The sequence below is a fragment of the Gymnoscopelus braueri genome, assembly GCF_963280865.1.
Source record: "Gymnoscopelus braueri genome assembly, chromosome: 17".
Classification (NCBI taxonomy): domain Eukaryota; kingdom Metazoa; phylum Chordata; class Actinopteri; order Myctophiformes; family Myctophidae; genus Gymnoscopelus; species Gymnoscopelus braueri.
The window spans coordinates 51,939,128-51,950,251 of record NC_137617.1 but is presented as its reverse complement, the minus strand read 5'-3'; the positions used below and the strand labels follow the sequence as shown (position 1 = coordinate 51,950,251).

General features: G+C 41.6%; 1 pseudogene across 1 annotated transcript; it reads left to right on the top strand.

Moving 5' to 3' along the window:
* Window positions 1-728: 728 nt before the first annotated feature.
* On the top strand, window positions 729-4,563 carry LOC308105230 (annotated as a pseudogene). The gene is made up of 3 exons: window positions 729-800; window positions 1,768-1,949; window positions 3,988-4,563. The product of its transcript is annotated as an uncharacterized misc_RNA (transcript).
* Window positions 4,564-11,124: the final 6,561 nt, after the last annotated feature.

Sequence of the window (11,124 nt, the reverse complement as noted above, 5' to 3'; positions counted from 1 at the left end):
TCTATCAGATGGCTCTACCTTTCTGCATTTGGAAGGGGTGGAAACTACTTGGGGAAGTTCATAATTAGGTAGTGGCTCTGCACAATCCCCTGAGCATGTACAGGTAACATGGCAATATGTACAACATGAATGGCCTGGCTCTATGCTAGTGCTGTTGTGGTCACAGTAGCCATACAGATTCTTTCTAAAACATGTCTGGATACTAGAGTTGAGGATGTCTCGAACTGTTTGGTCCACTTTGATGTTCTGTTTCGTGAAATACAGAATGGCATGTGCATTTGTACCATCTCTGCCAGCCCTGCCTACTTGCTGCACGATGTCCACTACATCCTATGGTGCTCCAAACCTCACAACATGTGAAATGTTACTGAAATTAAGACCCATCCCCGAAGCAGTTGTTGCGACAACCACCCTACAATTTCCCTGTCCACTCAGAGAAGATAACACACGTGTTTTGTTTTTGTCCAGAGTCTTGCTATGGTAAATTCCAAGCAGTAAGTTCTCTGAATTTTGCTCCTGGTCCTTAACCCAAGCCCAACCTAAGCTCAGCTTTAAGGAAACCAAACACTTCTCCCACAACTCTCAGTGTGCGGCAGTAAATGATGATGGGTGCCATTGCCGGTCCTTTACAGACAACCTCCTTCACCACCCAATCAAGGCATTTAAGGTTGGTGGTAGCTGGAACTTGACGTATTCCCAGTCTGATGTTGTCACGATTTGGGCTAACGATGACTTCAGTCACCCTCTCCATGTTCAGCTTCTTCATGAGATGGCGTCGGGACTCCAGATTAGCAGAGGCGGTCAGAGCCAGCACAGGAGCACCTGAAATCAGTGGTGAAATCAGTGGTGAAAAAAGTACTAAAATGTTTTACTTAAGTAAAAGTACCAATACTGCAATGTAGAAATACTCTGTTACAAGAAAAGTCTGGAATTAAAATTTTACTTGAGTAAAAGTACCAAAGTATTGGCATCAAAATGTACTTAAAGTACCAAAAGTAAAAGTACAAAAATGTTTGAAAATAGCAGATCTACAAGCTCACAACGCATCGTGAGCTTGTAGATCGGCTATTTTCAAATAGCCTATGTATAAAATAGGGCTAAAGTGGTTAATGTATGCTTCAAAATATCATCATTTATATCTAAAATAAGAAAGTAACTAGTAACTAAAGTTTTCAAATAATTGTAGTGGAGTAAAAGTACAATATTTGCCTCTGAGATGTAGTGGAGTAGAAGTAAAAGTATTGGAAATTGGAAATACTCAAGTAAAGTACAAATACCTTGTACTTAAGTATAGTACAGTAAATGTACTTAGTTACTTTCCACCACTGTTATTAACAGTTAGCAAATAGTACAGTGGTACGATTGTACAATGATTGCTAAAAAGAGAACAAAAAAAGCCCTTGGGGCTTGTTTCCATTGTGGTTCTAGTCAGTATAATTACTTTTAAAAAGTGAACTTTTCAGTCATTTAAGGGGCCATTTTCCATACTAGTTGATTACCTGCAAAACACTCTCTGAATGCTGGATCTCCATTTTTGCCCTCTCCCCTATAGTATATAAAAACAGAAATGACAATTATATATTTGATATGGATGATAATGTATTTACACAGCAAATATTTGCCTTATGTAGTGATAAGGGGGGGAAGGGAGTACTGACGTTACACATACCATTTATATGCCATATGGACTTCATCCACAACGACACCTAAAAGCCTATCTTTGTAGGTTTTGGAGACCAACATGTTCCTCCATTTGTCCGTGGTTAGCCATGCTTCTGGGCTTCCAAAGACGAGGGAGCACCGAGCATTAAGTATATCACTGTCACTGTGCACCCCAAGTTGGATCGCTGTAACACCAAACCTTGCAGCTTCTTTTATCTGGTCCTCCATCAAGGCAACCAGGGGAGAAACGACGATGATAATGGGTTTCTCGTGACCCATTTCCTCCAGTACAAGAGGAGCTAACTGGTAGATTAAACTCAAATCCGGTAGGAAGAAAACCAAACACATCTCCCCCTTGAAGAAACGCCTTCAAAGCACTGAGTTGTTGTGGTTTTAAGGAAGTTATTCTTGTATTTCTTTTAAAACCGTTTCAATAGCCAGATCGATACGATCACACGTTACAGCAGAGGGGGCAGCCATGTTTGTTTGTGTCTGGACGGCGCTGTTGTTTGACGTCATCGAGTTGAAACGACGCTGATTGGTCGTACAGATTTTCAACCGAGTCTGAGACCTCCTTCGAGAGCGTCACCAGACCCTGAATCGCCTGAACATATTTTTTTAATGGGCGTGGCTAGCGATTCAGGGGCTGGAGCCAGGCTAGGTCCGTAGCCGAATAAATGTCAAACTGGGGGTCCTTGAAATTAAAATGGTTGAGAACCACTGCTAGAGCCGTAAAATCTTCTCTTATGGGGGTCCCTGCCTGGCATATCTTTTCAAATGGGGGTCCGCGGGCTAATAAGTGTCAATTTGGGGGGTCCTTGACATGAAAAAGTTTGAGAACCACTGCTCTAATGTATATACAGTAGACATTGGTTCAGGCTATGCACTTCAGTGCAGTTTTGTATGCTAAAGTATTGGATAAATGCATATTTTATTGCTACAAAACCTTTGTGTAACACTTTATTGCTACATTGTACTGTAAAATGTCAACAAACCATGAGAGTGGCGATCAATAATGAATACCTGATGGATCATATGATATCCACAACGTCTTCAACATTTCTCTGGCCAAGGACCCCTAGCTGAGAGAGAGAAACTGTATTGCAGATTAAACTTGTTTCATAATACTATAAGCTTCATAGAGTATCATCTGTGGTTTGTAAATTCATATTTTTGTTTATTTATTTACACATGATCTTTTCTATTGATATGTTGGTTTCATGTTTATGTGATTTTTCATAATTATATTTAACCACTTTTACCCCTCAATCATTTTTAAACTTGACCTTTGGCTCTGTACTTGGTCTGCTCTTTTTTTCCCTCTACACCAAACCTCTTTGCCAAAATAGCCGATCTAAAAGCTCTCAAAGCATCACTTTGTGAGCTTGTAGATTTGCTATTTCCTGCAAACGTTCCCTCCAGAACAGGGATGTTCAAGTGGTTAATGTAAACCAAAAAAAATCCTATCACACAAAGATTTGGCGGCCCCCCTCTAGGGGTCCCGGACTAGGACGGTTCGCTTCAAAGGGGTCTGAATTTTCACATTATGTGCAACAAATTCCCCCTAAACGGCTTGAGTTTTGAGGGCTGAAACAGGACATATGTGAAAACACCCTTACATGTAAACAAATGAAGCAATATTACACGAAAGGGTGTGCTTTACTGTCATTATTGGCACGCCAGTGATGCGGTCAGGAACGAGGCGAAGCCGAGTTCCGCGAGCATCACTGAAGTGCCAATAATGTAAGGTAAAGCACACCCTCGAGTGTAATATTGCGATTATACAACAGTTACCTACAAAACACATCCAAATGTATTCATATTGTGGGGCAATTCATAATAAAAATGTTTCGCTATTATCTGTTTCCCTGTAAAGAGAAGAGTTTATTTGACTGAGAGACATTAAATAGTCCCTGTCTGAGGCACCGTCTCATCAACACAGCTGAGCTATCAATGCTTGCGCAGTGGAATGAATTCCAGTAGGCTATATGCTCCGTCGTACGACCGTGTCACGTGGCCAAAATAACTGATCTACAAGCTGACAACGCGTCGCGATGGCGTCGCGTTGTGAACTTGTAGATCGGCTATTTTTGCCGTGCGATACCTGGCGACGCGTTGTGAACTTGTAGATCGGCTATTTTCGCCGTGCTGTTTGTTTTCCTACCGTGGGACAGCGTGACGTCACAGCACAGCTGTGCCATATATGGTCTAATCAGGTGCGGACTGCAGTGCGGAGTGATTTATTAATGTGATTAGGCCCGTGCTATGATGCTGGTTTGAAGCACGGCTAGATAGCTATTTCAACCAATCAGATTGCTTGGTCAGAACTACCTGTTGTATAATTAATATTATATTTCGAACCCGGGCTGTGAACAACTTGGACAGATATCTGCGATCTCAAGAAGTTTCTGAGAAAAGACTCAAGTAGAGAGCTAGCTGCCACAGCTCTTCTGAACCTGCAGCAATGTCCTGCATCAGAGGCAGAGGCATCAGCTGCAGAGGTACAGGTTGAAGTCCCAGGCATTGAGGTCCAGAGGAGGAAACGCACAAAGACATTGCCTCATTGCATGAACAGATTAAATCTTTAAACGCTGAATGTCAATCACTTAGGGATAAAGTTAAAACATTAGAAAGTGAGTTGAAACATTGTACTCTTGATCCTTCACAATTTGGTGACAGCAAAATGATTTTTTTCACAGGACTACCAAATTTACAGACTTTCATGTCGTTGTTCAGTTTTGTGTCATCAGGTTTACCTCCTACTGCAAAACAGTCACTTAGTGATACTCAGAGACTTCTGCTTACACTGATGAAGCTGCGGCTCAATCTGTCTGAGGAACTTTTAGGTTACCTCTTTAACATTCACCAGTCAACCGTATCTTTAGAATCTTTCACCTTTAGGTTGATGTTATGGCAAGCAGGCTTCATCCCCTGATATTGTGGCCAGAAAGAGAAGACATTAGACGCAGCTTACCAATGTCTTTTTGGACATTTTTCAAGAAATGTGTGAGCATCATTGACTGCTTTGAGGTGTTCATAGAGCGTCCTTCAGATTTAAAAGCTCGAGCTCAAACATGGAGCAACTACAAACAACACAACACTATAAAATGTCTTATTTCAATCAGTCCACAAGGAAGCATCTCCTTTGTGTCAAAGGCCTGGGGTGGACGTGTTACAGACAAACACCTTACTGAACAGAGTAGGTTCCTTGACAAGCTCCTGCCAGGGGACTTGGTACTGGCTGCCCGGGGTTTCACAGTACAGGATAGTGTTGGCTTACATTGTGCTGAACTAATAACACCTCCATTCACACCAGGAAGGAAACAACTTGAAAAAAGGGATTGAACATGCTCGAGAAATTTCTCGTGTGAGATTCCATGTTGAAAGAGTCATTGGAGTTTTTTGAGGCAAAAATATTGAATTCTAAGCTCAACTCTGCCTGTAAGTCTCATTAGAGTGAAACAGAATGACACAGTGGAGGACAGCCTTATAGACAAGATTGTGATCTCATGTTGCACTCTTTGTAATCTGTGTGAAGTTATAGTGCCTTCAGATTGAAGTGAATATCAGTTCATTTTCAATGTTATTCAAATGAATAACCCATGATATGCTGACTCACTGTCAGTCTAAAACAGGGGTCTTCAACCTTTTTCAGGTCAAGGACCCCCTAGTTGAGAGAGAGATGAAGCAGGGACCCCAACTACATATTTTATAAAATTGCGTTGCAGATTAAACATTTTCATAGATTTCATTTAGCTTTATAGACTTGTTTGACACACATTACCTTTTCTATTACTATGTTGGATTCATGAATTTCATGTTAATGTGTATTTTTTCAGACAGTTACCCATGCCAGTTTCACAAAGATTCTGTAGTAACTCTGTTGAAGACCCCTGGTCTAAAATGTGTGTTTTTTTTCTTCCACATGTGACATTTTTTAACCCTGAGACATGATCTTTGATTTCATCATTTCATGATTTCATCTATAAGACAGGTAAAGAAATGTGTAAATATGAAATTGATTTCACATGGCATTATTTTCAGAGTAATGTTTATTTTCACATTTTCAGGTAACTGTATGTAACAGAAACAAGGGTTTCATGTTGAATTACATCCCTGTAATGCTTGAAAATCGACCGAAATCTTTGTAAAGCAAGCTTGACAAATAAAGTGATACTCTTCAAGATCTGGTCTGCTGAAATGGCAGTTTTTACTATTTCAGTAGTTTACAATGTCAAGTGTATAGATGTGCTAACGCCTCAATTTCCACCATTAACATGTCTTAAATAAAATAACATTCTGAACAGATGTACAGTATTTCATGTACAATAAGGGTAATACTGTAAATGTCAAGGAGACTTGACCGAACATTGTGAAACCTTGATATAAAACAGCAATGAAATGAATCACAAATGTCTAATCAGTGTTATCTTCTACTTCTGTTAAAACAAATCTATCAGGTAACGGTACATAGGCCTACTGTAAGTAGCAGCCAATAACATGTGGTGTTTCACATTTTAAAGTAGTATACAGTAGTATTTTTGTGTGACCTTTTTTCTCAGTGCAACTTGAGCTTCAAATCTCTTTAGGGCAAAGTGCAATGTATCTACCCTAAACACCTTTTCCTACAGCTAAGATTAATCAAGCACTCCCATTTCGTGAAAAACATTTTCCTAGCAATTCTGGCAACACTACTTAAAAAACCTTGTTACCTTCATAACATAACTTTGTCTCAATGTGTAATTCTGAAGGTGTCCACACACAAAAGTCACAGTATGGTGATTGTGTAGCATGAAGCTGGCACTGTTCTTGAACGTAATAGTTGTGTTTTCTGTTAAGTTTCAGTGTCACATCTGAGGGTGAGGATGCAACCAAGCAAAATCAAAAATCAAGCAAAATCAAAATGGGACAGTTCTAAGAGTGTCTTGTCTTGTGCCAAGTAGGGACATTTGATCTCCAAACACCCAGAGCCACAACAGTCACAACACACCTTCCCATCAGGTGATGCACCAAGATGAGGGTACTGTGGAGAAATGTAGAATCCAGTGGGGGTAACATCAACATGGAGGTGTTTTGATGACTCAGACTGGATGTATTTCTCCTTTGCACATACATTAAGTTAGGTGCATAAATATACATGTCCATAATGACTCTGCAGTAAGTTTTATGAGAGGTTTTATATAGCTCCATCCTTTTGATTAGTAAACAATGTGAAACACACATCTATAGATAGATCTAACTATTCTGGCCTGACCTGGACCCCACTATACAGACTGCCTTTCCCACTTGACCTTTATACTCTCACATGTTCATTTATATTGTTTATCATGATAACATATTCATTATTTTCTGTTTATCATATGCATTCTTATCATACACGCATGTGTTCCATACATAGTGATAGATAGGTGTGTGTGTGTGTGTGTGTGTGTGTGTGTGTGTGTGTGTGTGTGTGTGTGTGTGTGTGTGTGTGTGTGTGTGTGTGTGTGTGTGTGTGTGTGTGTGTGTGTGTGTGCAACACAGTCTCATTCCCAAGTCGGCAGATATAGTCTATTTAGCCATCCCCCAAGACTGCACATCTTGCCGCCGCGGGCCGCCGCCGACGGCAAATACGACAAATAGATGGTGCGTGTGTGTGGAGTGTGTGTGTGTGCACGACCGCTCCCGGCAGTATGCAGTTGCTGTTCTCATGGTAAGTCCGTTATGTATGCATTTATAAGATATAAATCGTTAAATATACACCACAAAATGATAGGCCATGGCGTCATTGTTCACATGTTAGTATGTAGCAAGTTGTTTGATCTGGACAAGTAAAAGACTATAAGTAAAGACTGCTTGGTTTGGTGACGGTCGGACATTGCTAAGCTAACCAGCTAAACTAAACCAAAACAACGTGCCGCACTACGATGCACCAGTAAATCCCGTACTTCTCCTGTACAAATGCAACATATACGGTGCTTACCCGGTTGCCCCAAATGTTAACTAGCAGTCCGGAGTCTTAGTGCAATGTATTAGTCCATATTTTTCAATAAAGAAGTGTTTTAATCCCGTCTGTGGCCGAACGCCATTTCCCCCCTCGTTTATTCCCGTTTACATTGAGTGTAATTCCGACTTTGACCTGATGCGCTCCGTCACTACCGCCATTGGGATCTTCCAACAGAATCGTCCACAGACGGGATTAAAACACTTCTTTATTGATACTTACGGTCTAATACATTGCACAGAGACTCCGGACCGCTTATTAACATTTAGGGCGACCGGGTAAGCACCATATATATATATATATATATGTGTGTGTTTTGTACATAGATGTACGGGCTTTACTGGTGAATGTCCAGCATTGAAAGTCAGCTATTTTCAACATGAATTAAAACGGAATACAATATTGTATGTAGGGCAGGGGTCTTCAACCTTTTCATGCCAAGGACCCCCTTAACTGAGAGAGAGATGAAGCAGGGACCCCCTAACTGAGAGAGCTATGAAGCAGGGACCCCCACTACATACAGTTGTGTTGCAGATTAAAGTTTTTCATAGATGTTGGATTCATGTTAATGTGTATTTTCAGACATTTAACCACTTAAACCGCCAATACTTTCACTCTGTACTTGGTCTGCTCTTTTTCCCCCTCTTTGCCAAAAATAGCAGATCTACAAGCTCACAACTCCTCGCAGCGTGAGGCGTTGTGAGCTTGTAGATCTGCTATTTTTGGCTAAAGTTGTCCTTAGAATAGGGATGCTAGGGTTCAAGTGGTTAATGTAAAAAACAATGATCCTATCACACAGAGATTTGGCGGACCCCCTGTAGCAACTCTGAGGACCCCCTAGGGGTCCCGGACCCCCTGTTGAAGACCCCTGTTGTAGGGGGCTCATAAAGACCACTCATTGATCCTGCCTGGGTCCCATTACATTGAACCAAATGCAACACTTTTTGGCACATTAACTAGTAGAGGCCCTAGGAGGGGTCCACGCGTACCCTCTGATTTTTTTTTCTAGTTTAGATTTTTGGCATCCATAGGACCTCTAATATAGGGATTTTGATGATCCCAAGAAAAAAAGTGGTCCAAAGTGTGGTTTTTTTCAATGTTTTATTACCCCTATGAGACCTGCAGGATTGCTGGCTGAAACGCCAGTGAGACTGTCTTTCGGAGACTGTGGCACGCTTGTACCATTTGATTCTAGACAACCTCAGGTTTCCAATGGGACCAACCTTGTCATGCTACCTTGTCGGGAAGGGGGCTAAATACCTAAGGATTCAAAGTTAGACAACATTTTGTCGAGGGAAAAACGTCCATCACTGTTTTCCAAATGGTCCCCTGAGCTGTCACCTTGATATAAGTGAATTGAAATTGGTTACATGTATACCTACAAGCCTCCCCTGTACATAAATGCCACATTTATGCCAATCTCATGCAGTTTTGGGCAAGAATCATGCAGTTTATTGCATGCAGTACAAATATGTAATTGCCGCCTATTGTAAAAGGGAGACCACTTTACTGTATCTATAGCTGCATGAGACCACTCTACTGTATCTATAGCTGTATGAGACCACTGTACTGTATCTATAGCTGTATGAGACCACTGTACTGTATCTATAGCTGTATGAGACCACTGTACTGCATCTATAGCTGTATGAGACCACTGTACTGCATCTATAGCTGTATGAGACCACTGTACTGCATCTATAGCTGTATGAGACCACTGTACTGCATCTATAGCTGTATGAGACCACTTTATAGCTGTATGAGACCACTGTACTGTATCTATAGCTGAATGAGACCACTGTACTGTATCTATAGCTGCATGCATGAGACCACTGTATCTATAGCTGCATGAGACCACTGTACTGTATCTATAGCTGCATGAGACCACTGTACTGTATCTATAGCTGCATGAGACCACTGTATCTATAGCTGCATGAGACCACTGTCTGCATCTATATCCCACTATACTGAATCTAAACCGCTGTACTGCATATATAGATTACTTTACTCCATCTATAGACCACATACATTGACCACTGTACTGTATCTCTATAGACCACTATACTGCATCTCAACTCAACACAACTCAATGGGGGGGGCGGGGGGGTCCACAGATGCACTACAGTGGTCTACAGATGTGTCTATAGAAGCACTAGAGGAGTCTACAGGTGCACTAGAGTGGTCTACAGATGCACTACAGTGGTATACAGATCACGCCAGTGGTCTACAGATGCACTAGAGTGGGCTACAGATGCACTAGAGTGGTCTACAGGTGCAATAGAGTGGTCTACAGGTGCACTAGAGTGGGCTAGGGAGGCACTAGAGTGGTCTACAGATGCACTAGAGTGGTCTACAGATGCAATAGAGTGGTCTACAGGTGGACTAGAGTGGGCTAGAGAGGCACTAGAGTGGGCTAGAGAGGCACTAGAGTGGGCTAGGGAGGCACTAGAGTGGTCTACAGATGCAATAGAGTGGTCTACAGGTGCACTAGAGTGGGCTAGAGAGGCACTAGAGTGGGCTAGAGAGGCACTAGAGTGGTCTACAGATGCACTAGAGTGGGCTAGAGAGGCACTAGAGTGGGCTAGAGAGGCACTAGAGTGGTCTACAGATGCACTAGAGTGGGCTAGAGAGGCACTAGAGTGGGCTAGAGAGGCACTAGAGTGGGCTCGAGAGGCACTAGAGTGGTCTACAGATGCAATAGAGTGGTCTACAGGTGCACTAGAGTGGGCTAGAGAGGCACTGGAGTGGTCTACAGATACAATAGAGTGGGCTACAAATGCACTACAATGGTCTACATACCACGACAGGGGTCTACAGATGCACTAGAGTGGTCTATAGATACACTACAGCATTCTATAGATACAGTAGGTAGTCTATAGATGTAGTACAGTGGTCTCATATAGCTATAGATACAGAGTGCAGTGGTCTATATATACAGTACAGTGGTATATAGATGCAGTACAGTGGTTTATAGATTCAGTACAGTGATCTATAGATGCAGTACATGATCTCATGCAGCTATAGATGCAGTGGTCTCATATAGAAAGAGATGCAGTACAGTGGTCTAGATACAGTACAGTGGTCTCATGCATGCAGCTATAGATACAGTACAGTGGTCTCATACAGCTATAGATACAGTGCAGTGGTCTCATACAGCTATAGATACAGTACAGTGGTCTCATACAGCTATAGATACAGTACAGTGGTCTCATACAGCTATAGATGCAGTACAGTGGTCTCATACAGCTATAGATACAGTAGAGTGGTCTCATACAGCTATAGATACAGTACAGTGGTCTCATACAGCTATAGATACAGTAGAGTGGTCTCATACAGCTATAGATACAGTACAGTGGTCTCATACAGCTATAGATACAGTACAGTGGTCTCATACAGCTATAGATACAGTAAAGTGGTCTCCTTTTTACAATAGGCGGAAATTACATATTTGTACTGCATGCAATAAACTGCATGATTCTTGC